A 1130-nucleotide genomic window follows, 5' to 3' on the forward strand; every position below is an offset into this window, starting at 1 on the left:
TGATAAAATTGGTGTTTGAGTTAGTTACACTTCAACATAAATGAAATTGTCAAGCTACCTTCACCTCACCTACTTGCGGGATTGTATAATCTTCAGCTGCTTGTTCTCAGATAAGCAACAGTTGCAAAACTGTAGTCAGCAAACATACTTATCTCTATAGTCACGCTTTCACATGAGAAAAACTGCAAATGCTTATTTTCTTTGAAGTAATTTTGTGAATTTTGTTAAGGTTTTGTGCGCTTAAAATAGCTTAAACCAACATGTTGGATGAGAGCAAGTCAAAACTGGCTGCAAGTTTTTAACCATAGACCTAAAGAAATGTAACAGTTCAGTTGAAATTATTTTCCATCTTTTCTGTGTACTACGGAGATTCTCTAGTAAATAACATCATTTTTTTCAATGATCAGTTTTAATTTGTGTCTCCACTAAAGAGAAAAAAAAAAAAGCTATTGAAAAACAATCAGAGATCAACAAAGTAGAGATTAGCATAGACTTGTAGACTTGAGAATGGACTTGAGAACAATTTTCCTAGTTACAGTTCCTTGTAGAAGTTGAAAATAATTGAATTTTCCTCTTTTTAAATTTGAATGAATTGAATTTATCTCATCAAAGTGTGAACCTTTAAAGATTAATCTAGCTACGCAGAGAATCAGGCATGTCCAGAATGTAAATAATTTAAAATACATCACTGAGAGATGTATTGCTCTTGGCTGACCTCAGAGGGAGTTGAAATTACAGGCTTAGATGCAGACATAAATAAGTATTCTTAGATTAAATAAAATTAATACTGTCGTTACTTATTTTTACATAATAATTTCAGAAATGTTCTAAAACTTAGTTATTTACTTTAAGCATAAATATAAAACAATCTAAGGTAAATGCCAAGAACTGCGCTGTTTATATTTACACATAAATGGCTCTACATGAAGTAATGAACAGTGAGCCTCATCTGAAAAGCAAATGTGGTGAAAGGTATTTGCTAAAGTGCAAGTTATAGAGAGGAAATATGATTTATGAAATAAAGGGTATAAAGGTCATAAATAGGAAATAAATTTTGCTTTGGGGACATGAAGAACTAATTAATGATGGGGATTATTTTTACCATTACTAAAAAAAGTGTCTAATTTAGG

This window comes from Meleagris gallopavo, chromosome 2 (genome assembly GCF_905368555.1).
Source record: "Meleagris gallopavo chromosome 2, MGAL_WU_HG_1.1, whole genome shotgun sequence".
NCBI classification, from domain to species: Eukaryota; Metazoa; Chordata; class Aves; order Galliformes; family Phasianidae; genus Meleagris; species Meleagris gallopavo.